This window comes from Cupressus sempervirens, chromosome 6 (genome assembly GCF_028749045.1).
Source record: "Cupressus sempervirens isolate cs-2001-9-10 chromosome 6, ASM2874904v1, whole genome shotgun sequence".
Taxonomy (NCBI): domain Eukaryota; kingdom Viridiplantae; phylum Streptophyta; class Pinopsida; order Cupressales; family Cupressaceae; genus Cupressus; species Cupressus sempervirens.
In genome coordinates, this window is record NC_143123.1 from 259705197 (window position 1) to 259729887 (window position 24691).

Here is a 24691-nt window from a genome sequence, read left to right on the forward strand (position 1 = left end):
AAAAAAAAGACTTTCTGGCTCTGATACCACTTGCTAGGATTAACTTTAGATAGAAATATGAAAATATAAGAAATACCAAAAAATAGTAGATCGCATAAAAGAGAACACAAGACACCAAGATTTAACGCGGTTCACCAAATCCCTAGGCTACATCCACCAACAACAAGTCCAATATTATTATTATTTGGTGATTACAACCTGATTACAATATGTAATCCCTTACAACTCAATACTATTGCAAGAAGCTATAACACCATTACATCATTAAATCCCTAACCCTTAGCCTTTTTTATACAAGCTTTTTCCCCCAAACCCTCGTAGAAAATAATATGGGAAGAAAATCACACCGAATAAACCTCTGAGTCTAATTAGGCTCCACATCACAACATAGAAGTATCACTGGATGACATTGGTGATCTCATAAAATTTTCAAAGTATCTTATAGCTTCACTTGGTTTATTCATTCTTTCTAGAAGTTCTTTCTCAAATCTCAACTCATTCCTTAGATGGCCACTCTATGATCTAATATTTGTGATTTCCATGTCCTTTCTGTTCAACTTCTGATTTGCAAGTAACAATACATTCATCATGTCTAGTTGATTATTTGTAAGCTTCTATACATCAAATAACATTTCTTCAAGTTTGGTAGCCATTTGTGTTTTGTTTTCTTCAACCATGATTTTGTCTTCTTCAACTTTCTTCTTTTGTTTAGTTACTCAACATAGTCTTACTGATTGAATTTCATGCTCTCTCTTTAATCCAATGACTTCTTCACTTATATTTTTATTCTTCTCCAATAGGTCTACTATTGCTACATCACTTTCATTGGAATTCCCACTGCTAGGGAATCCTTTTGTATCAACCTCCTTATATAGTGTATCATTTTGCTTAATGACACCGTCTTTCCTTCTCTTATAGGATTTCCTTAACTCTTCTTTTGTTGTATCAAGTTGCTACAATATGATCTAGATCTCAATCATCTAATTCTTAATATTCTTTCCCAAATTGTAAGCCTCCATCTCTAAGATCTGAACTCTCAAGTTGTTAGACATCTTTCAAGAGAATTGGGCTCTTATACCAATTTTTGGAAGTCTTAGTGGAAAACAAGGTACTAAGAGGGGTGAAGGGTGAATTGAGATCTATACAACTTTATGCTTCTAGAACAAATAACATTTTAATTGCATTCACTCCTAATTCATCTCATATCTTGGATCATATATCATATGATCATCAACTGTAAAATTGAAATGAAATCCACCTATGCATAACATCCATAAACATGTAAGTATACACTCATAACACAAAGATTTTCGTAACCTAGAAACCCTCCAAGGTGAATCTAAAACTAGGGTGGGGATGACACCCACAAATATTTATTGCTACAACAACAAATTTTTCCTATTAGGGCTTGAATTTGATCATTTCTACCTTGTGAGGGGCATGCTAGGTTAAAAGCATTACAAGAATGTTAAGTCTATCTTGATCAAAGGATTTAAACTTACAATGAAGTAAGCACTTTGTTAGGAGATTTAACAAGGTCTGTTAAAATCATTGTGTTAAGAGATTTGCCTTGATACACTAGTTAGAATGTCTTAGTACCTAATCCTTCAATTTTCTCTTTGAAACTTATTGTATATCTCCTTTCTTCAATGTCTAAATGTAATCTTATTTGATTTTCTCTATTATGCCCTTTACTACTAGGTTGCTCTATCCTTAGCCTTTTTGCTCATTCATGGTCTTTCTTCACATACCTTCACACTCCTCGCTTTCTTATGATTTAAGGTTTGATCCCTTCTTAAATAGATAATCATGGAAGGTTCTAGATCATAATCAATGATCTAGAATACCTTTTTTTGGTTTAACCCTTCTGATTTTCTAACAAGTTAATCCACCTTCCTCAGGATCAATGTCTTCTAAAAAAATGCATAATTTTCTCCTTAGCTATCTCTTCAATCCATTAATGTCACATAGAAGTTGACCAAAATAATTCACATAAGTATTTGTCTCATTACAAACACATATGCCAAGACTGGTTTACTCAACAATTGAATGTTCCAATGCTCAGTCATAACTAACATTCATGCTATCTCTCAACTTCTATAGGCTTGACATATACTAACTCACTCAGCATTAGTTAACTTTACATCACTCAGTCTCCATATGTTTTACTTGGAAACCTTTGACTTGCTCAACATGTAATGAAATATAAACAAGTCCATGTAGCTCGACCTTATCTAGATGGGTCAGTTGTAGTAATGACCAACCAATGTTGCCTAAAAAATGAATGAGTGTTGGACACTAATAGACAACAAGTCTTAGATATCAACATTCACATCTCTGGGGAAGATAATTACACTCCTCTTGGTCAAGTAATTAAAGTAATACCAATCACTCAAACTTTTCACTTTTCAATATGGTTATATATAAACTGAGCAACTATGGTCAAGTTGAGCTCTCATAATGAACATCATCATCAGGCTAAGGGGGCCAACCCTCCAGATAGTCTTTGATGAACCCATATTAGGAAATGACTTAATATTTTTCCTTCTTAATATCCACTTTGTAATATTAAGATCAATCCTCTGAATATTGTACAAAGATTTCGTAACCAACATAGATTGGTATTGAACAAATAGTGATATCACCTCCATGTTTATTTGTTAGGATATATAGTTCACTAATATATCTGAGAGGGGGGGGGGGGGGTGTTGAATCAGTTACCCATCTAATATCACAATTTTCAACCTTATTAAACTTTAACCATATGAATAATATAATTAGAAACCACAATAAAGTAGTCATGCATAATAACACTAGATATGTTAACTAGGGAAAACCCAGTGGGGATGGTACCCACAAGATTGTATACTAATATAAATATTCCTTGTTAGAGGATGGACCTTGTTAGGATTCTATAACAACATCCAATACATATTAGTCCCTATTTAGAGACTTTGAATCCCTGTTAGGAGATTCCAACCCTATTAGGAGTTGTAGAAGACAGATGGACCCACTATCCAAAAAACTTCAAGGGAAATATCAATGAACTCATTGTCCAAATGATCTTTGTACTATTCCTTATAGAATAATAGAAATGAATAGTATTACTCCTTCCTCTTTCTTTGTCCTGTTAACCATACTTTTTCTCCTTCTGATCTTATAACCAGATCACAAATCTCGCATCCAGTAATCCCTTGGATCGTTTACTCACATTCACCAAACACTACTCCTTTTCACACTTCACATTCAATAAAAAATGATTCCTTCACATTAGAAATGAGGAAAACATCTTTACTTTATACCATATCTTCAAAATAATTCCTTGAGTTGGCCTTGAGGCTTTCCCAATTAATATAATCAGATAATTAGTTAATTCATAATTACAATAGCATTGTCAGCTCATAGTCTATACAACTTCTCACATGTGTGACACTAGGGCTTGCACATTCATTGACATCATCATCAGACCATCTTCTGTCAGTAGCTAATTGCACATCACTAGATTATATCTCTGTTAGAAGATATAATGCAAACATTAGAAACTGCTTCTTAGGTACTCTATCTTTGTACTACTCTCAGTAAATCAGGCATATCTTCCATGCATCTTCAACTTAGTTACTATGCATTGAACCTTAACATCAGGATACAATAAATAACATGTCCATGAATGTGCATCACCAGACAGTCAAAACATTGTATGAACAACTAAGATCTGTCTGCTACTTTGTTAGTCTTTACAAACTTACTGCTATGTTGACATGAATGACAAACATAGTCATGAATGTAACATGTCAATACTCTCCAATGCTTAGGATACTCCCCAAAAGGAACATTAGCAGCATTCATGCTAACATTATTTTCATGAGTTTATTGATTGAACCAGACAAATCAAGTATCTATACCCTATGCAAAAAACTATTTTGACCTAAATTCTTAGGGAATCTGGAGAAGGTTTTGGCTAATACTCGCAATGATCTATTAATATGAAGACCTTTTCATTATGATCTTCCTCAAAATGGAAGACAACTAGTTCTCTTGTACCCGATGGTCTCTACTTTTGATCCAGTCAGACTTATTGAATGGTTTCCCATTATGTAACAGAATTTAAATTTTCTACTATGTTACTTACATGTTCATACTCTAAGAAATAGAGACTAGATGGAGCATTTCATCATAGAACACAAAGTAGGAGCATGAAAAAGTAGCTCTGAAATGGATATGAATCTATTAGAAATCTCAAACAAAGACATTGGAGACTATTTTGAGGAGGAACCTCATTATCCTTCTGTTGTGCTTGTAGACTAATTCTTGCTTTTATAAATATATTATTCATGATAAATAGTTACTACTCAATCTTGTTTGGCATTCCTAATGTTCTAATAAGTTTAGATTTGTCCTTCCTTTACGAAATCCCCAAGGTTCTAAAATTCTTTGATTACCTTAATTAAATTTGAGACTTATTAGAATCTCGTGACTTTCCAGATAACTTAAACTTAATAGAGCTTAGGTTAATGAAAAATTGAGGGCCGCACTTAGTAGAATACAATGTTGATGTCTCATTATTGCCCCATAGTCATCCTTCAAAGCAATGTATCAATAGATTAGTTTAATCTCGAAGCTTTGTTTGCATAATCTTGTTGATAATCGATCTTACAATAATGGAATCATAAATAAGACAACTTTACAATCAACATAAAATATCAATAAACTTCTATAGTTTATAGTGTTTGAAGACTTAGAAATAAAATAATAAACCTCAACACAAAAGTCAAGTTGAGTCATAAATCAAGACTTCTCTAGTGATAAAGTTGCATTTTCCCTTTTAGCCCTTTCGAATAAGGTTTATAGATTATAGATGATTAGAATTAATTTCTATTAATTTATCCAAATGTTGTGATAAAATAGATGTCTCAAATTTATATTGAATTTATAGGTTGCCAAGTGTACTAATTAATACTAATTTTTTAAAGGAATATCATAGCCATATAATGATCTTTTTACTCTATAAAATCAATCTAGTTAGAATATTAAATCTAATCAAAGGTACTAATATAAATACTTATGAATTGACCTTTTTAATTAAGGGTGGGCTTAAATGGAAGTCTTCTACTCAGAAATAATAAATAATGACATAAATGGACCTAAACATTCTTCTTCTAATGGTTAATTTCATTAAATTTAAAACTAATAACACAATGTAGAATTATAACTTACTAATCTTACTCTATATGTTTTAATAAATTGATTTCCAATTATGTTTTCAAGGAAACTAACAAATGATCTTAGACCAAACATTAAGAAATTCAGGGTCTTATCTAAATGGAAATTACAAGAAAATTAATGGCATTATCTCTCCATTGGAGAAAGTTATATAAACAATTGATGTAATAAAGTTAGAAGAAGGAATGCCTTATCAAAGTCCTCTTGGTATAAAGGGACAATTGTATACTATAGACAAGACGCTTGCATCCTAAGCAAGATAGTGGGTTTTCTTCCCCGTTCTATTTTCGTCAATGCCTTGCACATGAATAGGGCTAAAAATGACTTATGCAATTATATATATATATATATATATATATATATATATATGTATGTATGTATGTATGTATGTATGTATGTATGTATGTATGTATGCATGCATGCATGCATGCATGCATGCATGCATGCATGCATGCATACATTCATACATACACACACACACACACACACACATATATATATATATATGTACATATATACATATAGATATGTACATACATGCACACACACACACACACACACACACACACACACATATATATACATATCTACATACATATAGATATGTACATATGTACATACATATATGTATGTACATATGTACATATATGTATGTACATATGTACATATATATATATATATATATATATATATATATATATATATATATATATATATATATGTATCTATATATGTATATATATTATATATACATACATATACATATACATACATACATGTACATATATATACATATATATATGTATGTACATATACATACATAGATATGTATGTATATATACATACATATCTATGTATGTATATGTACATACATATCTATGTATGTACATATACATACATAGATATGTATGTATACACATATATATATCTGTATATATATGTACATATACATACATAGATATGTATGTATACACATATATATATCTGTATATATCTATGTATGTATATATACATACATAGATATGTATGTATATATACATACATATATATGTATGTATATATACATACATATATATGTATGTATATATACACACATATATATATCTGTATATATATATATGTATCTATATATGTATATATACATACATACATATATACATATATACATACACACACATATATATGTTTGTAATATGTATATATATACATATGTACATATATATATATGTGTGTGTGTATGTATATCACACACATTACATACATACATACATACATACATACATACATACATATATATATATATATATATATATATATATATATATATATATATATATAAAATGAAAAACATATAGTTGCCTTTTACCAATTAAAAAAAAGTACTTAGTATTTTTTTTGATTGGTAAGAGGCGAAAGTCAAAATTAATTATTGTGTGTTGTAATTAATTAATATTATTATTTATTAAATGTGAACATGAGCAAATTTGATCCCAAGAGCTCTTCGATAAGAGGCTCACAATTTACCATTGTGTTGTAGGCTCTTGTCTAAACAAATACTTAATATTTATTTAAATGTTGTAATTATTAATAAAGATTTTTAAATTTTAATAAATTATTTTTTGCTTGTTGAAGATTCAAATAAGTATCTCATTAATTTATATTTTAAAATATTCAAATTTATAATCTTATTTCTTTTCAATCTTGATTAGTAGTTTCTTTAGATCGAAAGTTGTCTTTATACTCTCTTATTTTTATTTTTTTTTGTACTTTTAAATGTAGTAGTTTTAAGTGTCGACATTTAAAACTAAATATTTAAGATTCAACAAATAAATATTGAATTGAAGATTCAATAGATATTGATTTGTATTTTTCAAATACTTATTGTTAGCCATCTTATTTCTCTTCAATCTTAAATTGAGTTAACAAAAGCTTTAATTTACAAACAAAAGATGTTTATAATTTGATTTAAATATAAGTATCAAATGGATATATATATATATATTCGTGTGTGTAACAACTTACAAAAATATAAAAATATAAAAATGTAATTTTTGTTTTTTCAAAGAGTATAGTAAAAATCTAATTTAAGATTTCATAAATTAATTTGTATTTTAAAGTATTTCAAGTTTACAAGCTTATTTCTTTTCAATGTTAATTGGGTTAATGAATTATTTTATTAAAAAAAATCCAATTTTTAAAATTTAACTATATCAATTGACATTTTAAAACATTTCAAATTTACAATCTTGTTTTTATTCAATCTGAATTGGTCAATAAAATTTTTAATTTATAAATAATAAATAATTTTTTAATATAAATATTTAGTCCTATAAATGACAATAATTTTATTAAATAAATAATGATTTACTTATGACGTGACTCGCTAAATATTAAGAAAAATTGAGACAATGATATATTTTGATACATATAATGTTTTGAATGTGTAGAAATTATTAAAAAATACTCACTAGATTTTAAATTCTACTCAATATTTACAAGTAATATGTTAGTTGAGGCATTAATATAACTATATTATTTGAAGAATAATATATTTTAGTCAATTCATTAATTATAAATAACCTTTGTAACATTTTGCTATTCAATTAACACATTAGATCATATTTTAAATAAATTTAAATGTATACTATATTTGTGTTGGTAAACAAATTTATCACTTGAAAATGGCCCAATAGAGTGTATATGGCAAATTGTTCACAACAATTGGATAGGCCCTTGATATATGACCTTCCTCTACGTTTAGAGGGGCAACTCCCTCATACGATATAATTTTGAAGTTTTACAAATAAAAATGAAATCAAACTTTAAAAGATCAATAGAAAGTCGTTGATGACGAATGCACCAAATGAATTCAAAGCTTTCTTGGACTAACTTAAACTACTAATTACAAAAATCAAGATCTATGCTTGAGAATTATCACTAGCACAATATTGATAGAAAGATTCATAAACATATACACGATACCATGAAAATGCTCAGTGTAAAGAGAATCAATATTTCTAGCAATTTATATTTGAAAGAAGAGAACTCAAATTGCACGTTCCTTTATTTTCTTGCACCAAGAACCTAAGAGGAATTTTTGATTACAAAGACAAAATTTGTACGCACTTTCCAAATATTATCATTTGATCAAAATTTTAGCATAGTGTTCCCTTTTTCTAAGTCGCAAAAAGTCCCTTTTACAAAGCCAAAAATGACTCCTTATATAGACATAGAGGTTAAGAACTACCTCCAAAATACGTAATTTTGGAAAGGTTAATTAACCTCATTAAAAATAACCTATACAAGGAAAATTCCAAAAACATAACTTAAGCTAGAATTACTAAGAATGCATATATATCCAATCACTGGTCTTCTAGCTATGAACTCTATCTATCTAGACATGATTGATTTATCCTAAAAAGTCCTATAAGCATTGAGGATGATCACCATTGAATCATGATTAGGAATGAACATGTTCTTCATCCTGAGTTTGGCCGTAAACTATTTATCCTAGATCTCTTCTAACTCTTGTTGATAGGTTGAAATGTTGCAATCTTCTAGAGTGACTATGACCATACTGAGCTTCATCATAGTTTCGACATCTGGCACTCGATTCTCCATTTCTACATGAATTTTGATACTAAATGAATCAAGAAGAAATTGGCAATCAATATGTTGAAGATCATTTACTACTGCTCCACTTGTGATAATAGAGACTAGTTCATCCGCAACTTTCATTTTCATTATTCACATGAAGCTATTGGTTTTTCAAATTCAGTGATCCCTTTGCTGATATTTATCATCTTCTAGTTAATACTTTTACTCCAGATGCATGCCTAATTCTCACTTGGATCAACAATGATTTTCTCAAGAATTAGGATTTTTGTATCTAACTTGGACATTTATTTTAGTTCATCAACTACTTTTTGCCAGGTGACTTTCTACTCCTTGCTAATTTCTAGCTCTTTAAACTTCTCTTGTATCTATTCGATGGCTTTTCCATATATTTCCTTCACTCTAGTTATGAGTTTTGAAGCATCTTCTATCTTTCTGATTATCCAAGCTTCGATCATCATACTATGTGACTTGTGTTTGTTTACTCTTTCAACAAGGACATGATCAAGAATACCATCAGGGCCTGCTAAAGCTAGTGAAATAACTATTGCCTTCACATTAGAAGGATTTTTGACCAAATTGATGTAAGACACCAGCATCTAAACTTGATCTTTGAGTTGCTCCTTTGGTATTTTCTCTTTCTTTCTTCTTTGTAACATTTGGGCAACAGTCAATTCAAAACTTTGAAAATCTCTTCGTACGGACCAAGATCAACCTTATTCAGAATGAAACTCAACTTGGATGCTTCATCAACATTCTTCTCAATTATGGGCTTTGCTATTTCTATGCATAGATTGCTTGAAGTTTTATCATTGGCCAACCTAGACATCACTTTAGTCTTTTTCACTTTAGGAGGCTTATGAAGGAAACTAGAGATTACATCAAGTGGAGGTGGAATCATCTGAACAACTTTCTTCTTCTTTTGGAGATTGGTTTGGAGCAATGAATGTGTAGTAGCTGTAAGTGAAACTTGCATGTCGCCTATTGTCAACAATCATCATCAAATCTTCTAAATTAGATAATTGATTATCTAACTACGTGATGTCTATTTATGATATCTTAGGAGGAGAGAGGCTTAAAGGAGAAATTAGTACATCATGTGAGGATGTGACTAAAATGTGTTGTTCCATAGTTTGAGGGGTTCTTTCATCCTTCTCATCAGGCTCATTTCCTTTCTACTTCACTCTATGAGATTTACCTTTCAATTTTGTCCTCCTTTTTTTGACTATAAACTTAGCCGACTGATATAAATCTTCATCTTATCTAGATCACTCATGTCCTAATTGTTTTATTTTCTCACTAGAAGTTGCCTCCAATGCCATTTGAGATGATTCTCCTTGATTACTTCTCCTCTGTTTACTTTGAAATTCATCAACCACTTTTTCTGCTTTGATTCTATTGGCCCATTACCTTATTTTTTTAAGGACATGGGTAGTTCTTTCCTTCAGGCTTTTTAATTCCTGAATTGACCAATCAATAGGGGGAAGATCTAGTAATTCAATTTCCTCATAGTAGAAGGGATCAACCAAGGAAACTTCATCATCATTTATACCCGTCACATCGATATCCACCTTGTAGTCTATCACTTGTCTTATAGTAAGCCACATCTAATCTCTCTTCTTGACTTTGAAATCACTTTCATAATCTTCCCAAAAATATTCTAGAGTTGGAAAGTAACCAAGGTTGGGGGTTAGCTTTAACTCATTAATTGCATAGCCTTTACTATCATAAGGGAAACACATGGTGTAAGAATGAAAATTAATTGTGGCGATGGATCTTTCTATGTTCCTCGCATCTAATGCAATATCACAACTATAATGTCCAATGCCCATAGGGAAATGTATTTCATCTATCCTCCTATTCTTGCAAAGCTTATTGATTTGGCTAATCTGTCTGCACATTTTAATCAAGACCAATTTATGATTGAAAAATCTAGGTAGCATAAGGGGATACCCATCATAGGCGGCTAATCTAATATAACTAAACTTCAGGAACTGTATGAAAACACTTCCATACTTTTGTACTTTCATCACTACTTCTAGTGAAATTTTGAGTCCTATGTTTCCCTAAATTTCTCTTACAGTTAATATTGTGAATGCATCATTCACTCTTCTAAGATGGTGCAGGCAACTGTCATATTGTATCTGAGGAAGATGATTGTAAATAATAGTTGTATCATCAAATATACCTTGCCAATTAAGCCCTTGCCACATTTTGGTGCTTGCAATAGCATAGAAAAGATAAGAAGTCATGTAGAAATAATCACTTGCTTAGAGTTCTATGAGTTGCCTTTGTAGTGAGTCACTGATAATTTCAACCCAATCAATGTGTTGCTTCCCTTCGCAGACCATGTTAATAAATAAGAACATCCAACCTTCAAACTCATGCAAATCCTAAAATCCTATTATCCTACTTAATAAAGTTACCATATTTTCTATATCTTCTTTTAACAATGATCTATGGATGGACTTGGCTAGTTGAGATTTTCCTTTCCTTGGTTGTGAGAGCCATGATCTGGCAATGGTATTCAAACACTGAGTTTGATTTCCCATATAATACTCCTTGGTGGTTCTTAAATTGATGTTAGCATATTGCACTTTGGTAGGTAATCAAAAAACAATGACAATAGAAGTAGGATCTAGATGGACAATCACTTTATTATTTTATGAAATGACTTCCCTCGTATTTGGATGATAAGCTTTCATGCATTCCAACACTAGATTAGGACATTGTGTTGAGATGGGGTGGCCTCATGCTCAAGATATGCCACTATCCAATATTTTTTTGGCTAAAGGGGTCCTATCCTCACTCTCAAGAGATGACCAAAAATCTTGAAAGAAAACACTTCCTAAGATGGTCTCGCCAATGTCAAGAAGTGTATTTTTTAAAATGGGAGCATAATCTGGCCTTTGATATTTGTATTTCATGGTTTGGCTATTGATCCTTCCCATTGATTACTTTAAATCCTTTCAATTCCCTCAATGTACTTCACAAATTGGAGACTTCACAATTCAATTTGAAAATTATTCATAAAATATGTGTGTATTGCTTAGAGTTTCCTATTAGGGTAATCTGATGAATATCTATAACTTTTAGCATGTACTAAAGCTTGGATTTTCCTTTAAAATATAAATTCTTCCTTCATTTATGATTTCACCAATTTGGAGTGTGTCTATTCTTTTAGGTTTAATTTATATTAAATTTCTACTTTATTTCAAATCATACATGTCTACTTTGCATTCAAGATATATCACCCAATCCTTCAAAAATTGGTGTGCACATTTACACAAAATTTTTGGCAAATAGTTTGCATGCTTTGTCTATGCCATGCTTGGCATTTATCTCATGTTCTTAAGAGTCCTTCAGGGCCAAACCATCAAGTTTTGTAGGTTGAGAGATGAAGGAAAGCCACGGGCTAAGAATAGAGATATCTTGCCAAACAGTTTACATGTTTTGTCATGGTCTAGTTGAGGATGAAAAAATTGAATCACATAGCTCTCGTGCCTTGGTTACATTTCCATGATGTAGTCTTTGGTTTGCTCCAAGAACTTTCACTAGTTTTGAATAACACTAATAAGGTTCCCCTGTTATGCGCCTGCTCTCACTTTTCACATATTCATTTAAAAATTCGAACTTGAACATGACATTTTGTGGAGTGCTATCATAGACCTCATTTGCAGTTTTATGTTTCACCTTTCTATTCACCACACTTTCATCATGAACATTCGATCAAACATATTCCATGTTATCCATCAATGTCTCAAGTATACGGTTTGATTGTCCATCCTTAGATTGATTCCATATTGGGCTTCATAACTAAATGCTTATTTGAATGCTTTGCATAATACGAGGTGTGTTGAGGTAGGAAGAGATGACTCTAATAGAACCTTGGACATCTCCAAAGGAAGATAATGTGGTCTTCTCCCTACTTTAAGAATTTTCACTAGTTTTAGAAAGCGCCAATAAGCTTTTGGTGACTTCTCTTACTGTGCATTTGATGCCAAGGTGAAAGATTTGATTCAATCACAACCGATTGTGTTTGTATGAAGGCACTTCATAACATCCATCCGGTATGGCTTCTATTAAAACATCTTTGTTCATGTTGATTATTCAATCCATTTGGAAATGATTAACAACACCATCCAATGTGTCGTGGGCTGAACAAAGGAAAATGTAAAGGTTAATTTGTCAAGAAGGTCACATGCTTAGGTTACTGGCTATTACTTTGCCTTTCAACTCTTGGAAATCTAAATTGGCATATTGCTCATTGTGTGGATTCTCTTCAATATATTTGTAGACAGAGGTTTGAGAGCTTTGTCAAACTTGGAAGCCTTTTCTTTGACTCTACATTATACCCATTGTCTCTACCTTTCATTTTCTTTACTTTTATCAAATAAGAGGTTAATAACTGTATCAAAAATACGTGTTTTGAGCATCTAATCTTAACCTTTTTGGATAAGAGGTTAAGGTTAATGGTTTGAAATACGTGTTTTGGAAATTTATCTTAACCTCTTTTTGATGGAGAGGTTAAGATTTCAAAGTGAAATACATGCTTTAGACCTCGAACCTTAACCTTTTAAAAGGTTAATGGTTTGGAATACATGTTTTGGCCCCCAAACCTTAACCCTTTTAAAAGGTTAATAGTTAATAATTTGATTGAAAATACACATCTCGATGTCTTTCATTAACCATTGATAATTTGAGACTTAGGAATCAGAATTCAAAAATTCAATAGGTAGAACGGAGCTGGGAAGAAGCCAAAGATATTTGAAGGGCAAAATTTCCCAAAAACTCTGAGGGAAAGTGACCATTTTAATGCTTAAAATGAGGCATATTCTGAGAATAGCCATAGCTCAAAAAGGTGAGGATTGGGGCAATTTCGATATCCGGTCATTAGTTAATTAAATCAAGCTATTATTATTATCAAATATATGAATACTTTTTTTTCATTGCAAATAGTGTGGTACTCTAAATGCTCCTTAAGAATACTTTAATAATTTCTAATTTCTCAAATTTTATTGCATAAAACAAAACTAAAATTATATTATAAATAATTTGAAAATTATAATGGCAAGTACATGCCACTACATGGCACTTGTTGTAAATCAAATTAAAAAGTTATAAACCTTACAAAGGAAATCAATATCTTGAGGTAAATTTGACTAAACTTTTCACATAAAATACTAAGTTATTTGAGAGCATTTCTTGACCACATAATAGGACAACTCTTAAATTTAATAAAGTTTTTTTGAAATAGGGTTTTGAAGTACTTATTTAATAAAGTATTTTTGAAATAGGGTTTTGAAATTTATCATGTCTGAAATATTTATCTCTAACTATTTCACCAACTTTCCAAATTCATGCAAACTGGACCTTGTGTTGAATGAGAAAAATATCAAATAAGTTTCTAAAGATTTGAGATTTCGACCGTGGAAGCTTTGTGATATAAATATTCATATGGGTAAATTTCTTCATAATTAGAATCATTAAAATGGAAAGTGTAAATATATGAAATGGTCTACTTGAAATAGTTCTTGCAATGCATGATAATATTATAAATAAATGTGGAATAAAATGACTTTGGTACAATTAATAAATCAAGGTGTAAGACCCTAGACATTGGCACAAAGCTTTATTATGATGTAGAGAACACATAAAAGTGAACATTTTGTCACAAGAGATTATTAGGACAATGTTAGAATCATTCAAATATAATAACTTCAATACATATTCTATAGTGCACAATGAAAAATGAAGAAGATTGCGAGAGGATCATGCTATGTAAAAATAGTGAATGAGGGATTGCGGATATAAGATTTTATATAGTTCTCTACTTTGATGTAGGTAATATATTGGAACAATTGTTCTAGCATATGAGCTTGATAGGGAGAAGCTATTAAGGTCTACATATGGCCACTTTAATAAATATCTTAATTCATAATTTAAAAATGCTAAGGAAATGTATTTGGATTAGCTTTAGAAAAATAACAAATGTTAACATAAGAATCTACAAAATGGTAAAAATATATTTTAAAAATACATATAATACAGAACAATAATTAAATTGATATGATAATGCCGAGTATGAAAAAATTAGGGTCACAAAATGTATACCTAGAATTATTTTGCATCTATGAATACATGCATAACTGGAATTGACCACCTGACAAATGCATCAAAACTGATATTTGGGAGTTGAAAATGTGATGACGTACTTAAACATGAGGATTGTACATGATTGGACATGAAAAATCTCCTTTTGGCATGGTATTTGGAACTCTAAATTTGTGCAAAATTTAGGGTTCCAACGTAGGCATAAGAACATCCTTGAGAACCCATACAACCATCCTAACTATCATCCGTAACCAACTAGCCATTATGGAGTGAGACTTCAAAAATGTTGCAAAGTTGAAAATTGAGCAACATTTGCAGTTTTGACATCAGTTATACATTTACTTGCATTTGGTCCTATAAAGGCGACTTAACTAGACCAAACCATCCTATTATGACCAAAAGACCTTGAAAACCTTAAGAAAATCAAAATTTACACTATATGGGGTGGTTGAGTAGGTTTGACCACGCTAGATCCCATACACAAAAGCCACCAAAAGGAGTCTATAAGGGACCTTCTTGACACCTAGAAACATTCCAAACTTAAGGGCTTATGAAGCCTTATTACCTTATGCAAAGAACAAAACATGAAGAGGCCAAGATAAACCTTGTGCCCCTCCACCACTTCTTCCTTAGGGAAGAAATGATCTTTGTAGGTATTTGATTATATTTTGTCTCCAAGAAATCAACATATTTATAGGACATTGTTCCTTTCTATAGAGGATAGTGGATTGTATATGTTGGAAATATTCGAGACTATGCTAGGTTACTGAGAAGGGATGGGTTAATCAATAACCTTAAATTTTATCAAATTCTGATCTTAATTGCAATAATCGAATAACCATTAAATCATTAAATCAGATCTAATTGCAATCATGAGAAATTGAAAACATAAACATTTGTAGCACATAAACACAATGATTTGGTGACCTAGAAACCTTCCAAATGGAAAGTAAAATTGCGGTGGGGATGATACCCACAAAACTATAGCATAGAGTTGGCCTATTAAGGCTTACAATGATCACTTCCAATGATCTGTCCTATTAGGAACAATTAGGATTACTAGGTCCACCTTGTTAGAGGATTTGCAAAAATACAACAAAGTATGCACTCGGTAAAGATATTTGACAAAAGACTGCTAAGTCTACCTTGTTAGAAGATTTGAATTTGGTCCACCTATTAGAATGAAACAACTGATCTCTGACTTACAAATGATTTGCTGATAGAGATTCTTTGAGGTACTGATCACCTTTATGTGATAGATATGACTTTACTGCTTCTTTGTTGATATGGCCTTACAATATACTTCGTTGCTGATTCACATTTGCATGCATATATTTATCTATTCATTCCTTCACATCTATTGGATATGATACAAAACTTTACATATATATATATATATCAATCCAATTTACAAAACTATAAAGCCGACCAATATACAAGTTAACACCAATACTACAAAGCCGACTCGGATGAAGATACTTAGGTTCTGAAGACTGACTTGGTGAAGTTTTGATACATGATGTCCACTATCAATACTCAACATTGTCATGCATTCGGTAGAAGTAGAGGCTCGGTCCATACTAATCATCTCAGAGTCTTGAACTCAGTCTACACTGGTGACTCGATAGATACTATGTAACTTGGTAGAAACTAAATTACATGTTTACCATACCTGAACTTGATAAACACTAACTCCATTTCACATGAACTACTGGTTCAGTTTGAACTGTGAAGCTTGGTAACCATTGGGATGTTTGGTAGGAACTGTAAAGCTGGGTGGCTACTAAATTACATGGAAACATTGTAGATTGATCAATGAGCTCGGTAACCATACAAAATATGAATAAGTTTTGTCATTAATAACAAACTTGACTTAATATCAACAATCTCCCCCTTTGGCATTAGTGACAAAAACACTTATCAACCAAAACTTATATACATCATAGTGTGATACTATCTCGGTACTATTTTGAGATTTTTCAAAATTTGTCTTTCTAAGTATATACAATATACTTTCCTTTCTTTTGCATGATTCTCCCCCACACAATATACATACTGATTTTCATATATACACACATTGTCTTTCCCCCTTTTTTACAATAATGCCAAAGATTTATTCAAAACTTATTTACACAGAGACACCAATATAAGAAAGAAACTTAGAATGTACCTTAAGTATGAGTGCTAAAGTCTTGTCCCAATTTTCTTGCAAAATTTTGCATGTATGTAGAGCAACTTGGACTTTTGTAGAGAGTTCTATCGTGTGATCTGCATTTGAGAAATTGTTGTCATGGATCAATGTTTTTGAGTAAACAATGTGCTTTTGCATTGTTTCCATGATAGGAAGGATCATATTCTGGATGTCTATCAGTGAAGCCTAGATCCTTGCTTATTCTCTCAATAACTCTGCCTACATATTTGACAAGAATCTAATTTTCATATGATGTGCAAAGCTTGAACTAGGGTCAAGTTGCAATTGCTGTGCACTAACCTTCATCTCTTCATCAATCTTTGTCAATTTGCCCTTTATTTCCTTTGTGAACTCGGTAACATAATTTTCCAAAAAGTGATGTTAAATTTGTGCAATATTTTTCAAGATTAGTCAAAATTGAGGAAAGCTCCACTTGTTGAATGGTAATTTGTTAAGCAATGTGCTCAAGCACTTTGTTATCAAATTTCTTGTCTGCTTTCTCAATCAATTTTTCTTGACCACTGGAGTCCTCATTAAATTTTTGGATTGCTTCTTCTAATTGAAATAAAATGTGTTGAGAAGCATAAAATTCAACACCTATTACCTTAGTCAAAATATTCTTAGCACTTTCAATGATTTTATGTTCTCTATCTCTTTCATCTCTTAATTTCTTCTGCTTTTCTTTCTTTTGGAGGAGTTTACTAGCTATTTGCATTTGATCTGCAGTGGCATTATCAAAATCCCACTTTGGAATCTCAATCTCCTCATCTAGATCAATATCCTCCTCTATCTCTTTTCCACTCAAAAGTCTTATACTTGGTTGAGCCTTAGGTTCAACTGCCTTTGTGCATAATGCCTTAGAATTCGGAATGGAAACAATAGTAGAGATAACAAGACTAATAGTAAAAATTGATATAGTATCAATAGATGGAATACTGATTGGTATGTTTACTAAATCCAAAACTGATATACTTATCGAAGTATCTGAAACTATAGGAAAAAAAATTGTAGAATCCAAAATTATAGAACTCGAAACTATACTTACTGTTGAAGAACACAAAATTGTAGAACATGTTGTACTCACTGCTATTGAAGCTAACTCAGGAACTAAAGAAGAGGGAGGCTACAACTTAGTAGATGAAGTGGTAGACACTTCCATTAGTGTTGTGTTGAGCTATGAGGGAGAAATGAGTGATTAGACATTTGATGCATCTGTTGTGGTCACAATCAAACTTGTTGAAGTAGTCTTTGAACTTGATGTAGCTACTGATTTTCTTGGAGAATGAGGAAGTGAGGCAACGAATGTTGCTGCTATTTTCATAGGATTAGTCTCTTCATCATCTTCTTTGTCTTCCTTGCTGGCTTCTTTCTCTTTATCTTCTTCAACGTCTCAAAGTTTTCTTGTTCTTCCTCATCATCACTATCATCATCCTTGACTTCTATTGGAGAGTCACTTTGTTTATGTAAGTGATAAGTGATTTTCCACATGCTTGTAGCATTCTTGACTACATTCTCTATATCCTTCAATAAAATTAAACAAGTATTGAATCTAAGAGTCATCTTTTCTTCATTTTTCTTCAAAGACTCTTTTACTTTAGCATTGGTAATGCTTGGTAATAACTGTCTTAGGGTTTGCTCATATATATTTTTTGTCTACATAGCTGAGTCCCATCTTGGTTTCAATCTCTCTAAAAGTTCATTAGAAATCTAAGATGCTATCTGATCAGGGGAATACTTCCATTTGCCCATTTTAGTTATAGCACTAATTCTTCAATCTAGTTCTTCTCAGCCTTTGTCTTGGTCTCATACTTCAATGATTTGAAGTTGGTTATGCCTGAACCTTCTTCCAATTATTTTGGTTTTTCTTGGAAGGTGAGAGGAGGCTTGTTAAACACAATTTCACTAGTTTTCTTCCTATATCTCCGAGAAAACACTGTAGTGGATGGCTTGGGTGGCTTGGTGATGATCACCTTGACTTTCTTCTTTATTAGCTCTACTTTATTTTCTGACTCATCTTCATCCTCTACTTCATCATCATCATCTTCTCCCTTACCCTTGGTCAACAAAAGAGGTGTGTTGGGTTTGAGTTTTGTTATTCTCCTCTTACCTTTGTTAACCGCATGAGGAAGCTTGATTCAAGCTCTATCCTTGCCTTAGCCTCATCATATGTTCCAAAGTATGGTGCCTTTGGATCAACAGGTTCATTTATCATGGCCTCAATTATGTCTTTTGCTTCATCAATGTTTACCTCATAGGGAAGAGGTTTTACCCATACAACTCTTGGTTTTACTACCTGAACGTAGACTTTGTCACTATCTACCATGAAACAAACATCATCTTTTTAATCTTCAACCAATTTCCTAAGAATCCTTAATCTGTTATTCATTTTCTCCTTGAAGACATCAAAGTAGTTGTCCATTATGCTGACAAAATTCTCACCCATTTCTGCAATATATTCATTAATCTAATACAAAACTGGACATCTTTTCTCCATACGACTGTACCTTTTGAAGGGAAAAAATTTTGAACATAGAAAAATAGACATGTTAACAATGAATCAAATTTACAAGGATTTTTCTTGGATGTCTTTATACTTTCCATGTTTTTGTTAAATTTTTTTAACAACAATTCTGCAAGATCAAATGACAAATTGTTCTTTATGACTTTGAATGCCAAGTCTATTGCTTCACACGAAATACTATTTAGATGACTAGAATTGTAGATCTTGTGAGCTATCACATGTATGCCAAATTTTAGTTTTGCATCTAATACACTACTAATCTTCATACCTTTGCCATCCCACTGAGCTAGGGTTTTCTTTTGTAATTTTGCCTGACTTAGGGTTTTAGTAGTTTTGGCTTTAGAAAGCATGGGAAGGCCAGTGATACGATGAATCATCTTCTTAGTGATCAAGACTGGTTGCTCAAGCCATAATTGACCATTGTGAACTTGACTTAGGATGTATCTGATCGATTTGATTTGGAAACTCTGGGGCAGGTGGGGAATGTGGGTTAAACCTCTATCTTCCAAATTCTTATGCTCGAGTTTAAGAACACCATTCACACACAATTCACCTAGGGCATCATCCATCTCTAGGGTTCCAATTTCTTGAATTGCACACTTAAAATGAGTTCAAATATCATTAATGAGTATTAACTTAGGAGGGATTTATGATTGCGCTACTTTTGGATCGAGGGTTTCCATAATTATTGTTACAAGTTTGAGATCTAGTGGTTTCCATTTGACTCCTCGGACTAACATTTCTGACCCTTTCTTTACCTTGCTAGTACTACTTGATGCTACCATGGCTACTCGATAGGTGATGGAAAAATTTTACTGCAAGTTTTGCTCGAAATTGCTTCATCGCTCTGTAATTCACTTGATCATAATAACACTTTAAAATTTTTGGTGAAAAATGAATTTGATCTCCTGCCCATTTGATAATATTTTCCCATTAATGCTTGGTATGAAAGTATCATTATGTATGATGGTATGTGTTAGTTTGCGATAGCCTGTCATCCACTATCTGTTCAGATCACTCAATGAATGTTTCATAACTTAGTAACCAAACATGGCTCGGTAGAGTCCATGACCCAACCTAACTCGGTGATAACTAATCTGATCTTATGTGATCCCTTTGTAACTTGAATACTGATTTGGATCTTTGTTTTCTTTCAACTTTGGAACTGTTTAGATGTGATTGTGATAACGTAGTTCCAATTCTCACTTAAGAACTTAGTCGAAAATGGTGGAGTCACCCACTTCTTGAGAGACATGACCATCATTACTTGGACTTGCTTCATCGGTGGATTGAGGAATCCATTGCTGCCTCATTTTCTTTTTGATAATGTTTGCCTTAGCTTTCTTTTCATCTTCAATTCTACCTATATTCATGCAATTCTTGGCTAGATGACCAAGTTTAGTACAAGTGAAACATTTTATGGTGGTATCTCTTTTCCTTGTGTGATGTTTAACATAGTTCATGCCAATGTGTCCATACTCTCCAGAGTAATGACATCTGCACTAGGTGTTATATGTTGGAAATCTGATTGAAAAGCTCATTGTTAAAGATAAAAAAGAAGGAAGATTTTTGTTAAAAGAATATTTTCAATCATTGTTTTGTCATTGATGTCAAACTTGCTATTTGTAGGAATGACATTTTCTTGTAAGATCCAAGTACTATCACTTAGTTGATTGATGAAGAGGATTTGATCAACAAGATGTAACAAGAGCACCTAAGGGAAAGGTTGAGTTATGATGTTGTAATGAAGTGCAAGGATCAGTTAAGACAATGGTTAAATGATGTATTGTTAACATACTTCAAGATACAGAGGTTGGTCACACTTAGAAACATTGGATGAAGAAGTTGTAACAAGGTTGATTGCAAAGCTTAAACTAAGATCATTAGTGGGTGCCAAGCAAATTAGTTGAAGCTAAGAAAATTCTCAGTTGGAGCTGAGTAATAGAAAATTCTAGTGTGTGACGAGTGATCTTTAGGTGCCAACTGAAGTTCAGGTGCCGAGCATCAAAAATCTTAGTTGGTGTCAAGTGATCTTCAGGTGTTGAGCATCAGAAAAAACATAGTTGATGCCGAGTAACACAGTATGTGTCGAACACTAGTATTTCAATAGTATCAAGCTACTACATTATTTCAAATGATGAAGATTCACCAAATCTGATTCGACAAAGTGGTTACCTTGAATTTTGTGAATGAGTTGGAAGATAAGGATGATGAGCCAGTGGCACAAAATTCTATATAAACAATTTTTAGGCAAATCCAAGAGGATTATTCAAGAAGTTTCTAGAGGAAACAAAATATGGGTTACATGCAGTGAATCCTACCTAATCCATATGAATTGAAATTAAAGAATGGAAGAATCAAGTGGGAAAAGGAACTCCAAGACTTCTATTTAAGGATTCATAGACCAAGAAGCAAATGTTGTTGCTGATGTTGTTGCTACCAAAGAGCCAGATTGCAAAGTAGTTAGAAGGATGTCAAGGAGAAGGCATCTAGGAGAAGGAAGAGCACAAAGGCTCTTGTTCTACAAGTGGTCATGAAGAGATGATTGCACTGGTACATTGAGCATGAAGATTCAAGGAGACTAAGCTTGAAAAGAGGGCAAGCTGTCAGAGTTGCTGAGATTGAAGGCCAAGCAATGGTATGAGTTAAAAAGTGATCTGAGATCTGCAAGATAAGTTGTATATTATAGTCAGGTCAAAGATTTTCTAATACTCTCTAGCAATTGTATTAGATAAGGAAAAATTCTATGGACTTAGGTTGGCCTAACAACCATTTGTAAATCTTTTAACATGGTGGCATTCCAAGTGAATGTTCTAAAGTCCTCTAACTAGACCCACTTCTAATAGGGTGGTTAAATCCTCTAACAAGGTCACATTTAATAGTGTGTTGTAAGCCTTTAATAGGGTAGGCCTTTCATAGGGCATCACTTCAGAAGAGTGAAAATTGAGTCGCATGTTACTAGTGGTTTTTCCCAAATTGGGTTTCCACGTAAATCACTGTGTTTTGTGTTGATCTTTTATGTGTTATGCTTGCATGTTGATCTACAGTAACTTGCTAGTTATAAAAGTTAAAGCTTAGATGAATGAATGAATGAATGGGCTCACTATACTTAGTGAAAATTTTGAATAAGACATTTGGACCTTGAATAACTAATTCACCCCCCCTCTTAATTATTCTAAAGCATTTCTAACAATTGGTATTAGAGCCATCTGCTGATTTAGTTTCAAGGTACTAGAAGCAGGAAGATCAAGATGTCCAAGAGAGAAGTTTCCAAGCTTAACAAAGACAACTTTGCTGCATGGAAGAGTCTAATAAAATTTCATCTTGGATCAATAGGTGACTATGCACAAACTTCAATTGGAATAGAACATGTAAATCCAACAGGACCTCTTATTGCAGATGATTTGAACAAAAATAAGGAGCACAATCAAGCAATGTTGGAGATTGCCTCTACACTTAATTATGCAAAATATGATGACATCAAAGATTGTGACACTACATTCAAGATGTGGAAAGCCTTATCAGATATCTATGGAGGAGATTAGAATGTCTAGAGAGCAAAGAGAGAAAGCCTAAGAGGGAAGTTTGATGACATGAAAATGGAGGAAGGTGAAAATGCTGCTCAATATGTTGCAAGAATGAAAGAAGTGGTAAGTACAATATGAAGTCTAAGTGGTCAATTGGAAGAAGAAACTGTCATCAACAAATACTTAAGAACTCTGCTCCATATCTATGCTATTATAGTTTCATCCATTCAAGAGCTAAGGTGTGTACAAGGAAACACACTAACCTTTGAAGGAATAGTGGGAAGACTTACTGCATTTGAATTATCCAATTTTGATAACTACAGACCTAAAAACCTTGAATCTACTTTCAAGGCCAAAATGACAATAAAAGACACTAAGGAGGAGACATCAAGTAAGAAGAGAAGAAAAGTAAAACATGCATCTAGTGATAGCAGGGAAAATGAGGAAGATGTGGAACAGTTAGAAGCACTATTGGCTAGGAGATTCCATAGAGGCAAAGGTAAATTCAAAGGTAAGCTCACTATAATATGTTTCAATTGCAATGAAGTAGGTCATATTGCTGCAAGATGTACATAGAAGAAGAACTACAAAGAAGGAAACAAGTACATAAATAAGAGAGAAGATGATAGCAAGGACTAAAAGAAAAAAGGCAAGAGATGCTACATTGTTGAAGAAGACTTTGATGAGAATGATGATGAAGTAGTCTATGTGGCCATGAAGGATGAATCAGACAAAGATGAAGATGAAGCAACAACATTGGTTACTTGTGTGAACAAGAATGACAAGTGGATCATAGACAGTGGATGCTCACATCACATGATAGAAGATAAAAGTAAGTTCATTACCTTTACTCAATATGATAGAAATAGTGTTAGATTTGGTAATGATGCCCCATGTAAAATCAAAGGAAAAGGCTCTATTAAACTCATAGAGAAAATTTCATGTGATAATGCATACTATGTTGAAGGATTGAACTGCAACTTGTTGAGTGTATCACAGTTAGGCAATGTAGGTTGCAAAGTTGAATTTGGAAACAAAACTACTAAGATCTATGACACTGATGGAAATCTAATAGGAAAAGGTAAACAAACTAGGAGTAATCTATTTTACCTAGATATAGAAGATGCAACATGTCTTGTTGTCAAACTTGATGATGTGTGCTTGTGGCATAAAAGGTTGTGTCATGTTAACTTTGATAATCAGATCAACATTAGCAAAAAGAACAAGGTCAGAGGGTTGCCCAAATTGAAGAAACCTGAAAAAATAATATATGCAAACAATGTCAACTAGGGAATATGACAAAGTCTAGTTTCAAAAGCAAACATACACTTCCAAAGAAGTATTGGAGTTAGTCCATATAGATTTATGTGGACCAATAGAAGTGCAAAGCTACCTAGGAGACATATTCATAATGCTACTTGTAGATGATTATTCCAGGATGATGACTGCTATGTTTTTATAGCAAAAATATGATGCATTTCAAATGTTCAAGTGGTATTTGGC